This window comes from Pteropus alecto, unplaced genomic scaffold (assembly GCF_000325575.1).
Source record: "Pteropus alecto unplaced genomic scaffold, ASM32557v1 scaffold109, whole genome shotgun sequence".
Taxonomy (NCBI): Eukaryota; Metazoa; Chordata; class Mammalia; order Chiroptera; family Pteropodidae; genus Pteropus; species Pteropus alecto.
In genome coordinates this window covers 261,260-261,631 of record NW_006494608.1, presented here as the reverse complement: position 1 = coordinate 261,631, position 372 = coordinate 261,260, and positions in this window count along the sequence as shown.

Here is a 372-nt window from a genome sequence, read left to right as displayed (position 1 = left end):
CAAGTGAGAGAAACCAGGACCTTCTGTGTGTAAAGCAAACGTGCTAACCGCTACACTATGGAAGTACATCCAAAAATATCTTTTCAAAAAATAAAAATTTAAATTTAAAGTAAAATATATAACATTAAAAAAATCTCTTTGAACATAAACTTAAAACCTTGCTTTTGCACCCATTATTAGAGGATTTACCTCAGTGCTCCTTTCATCTATTGATGAATCTATTTCACCTTGCTCCATAAAGAGATTTGCGTATCTCAAATATAACATCCACAAATATATTTTTACAACTTTGAGTAGACTATTCATGTTAGAAAATAAATAAACATTTTTCATTTTTACAAAAATGTTAGAGTATGAATAATGTATAAGAAG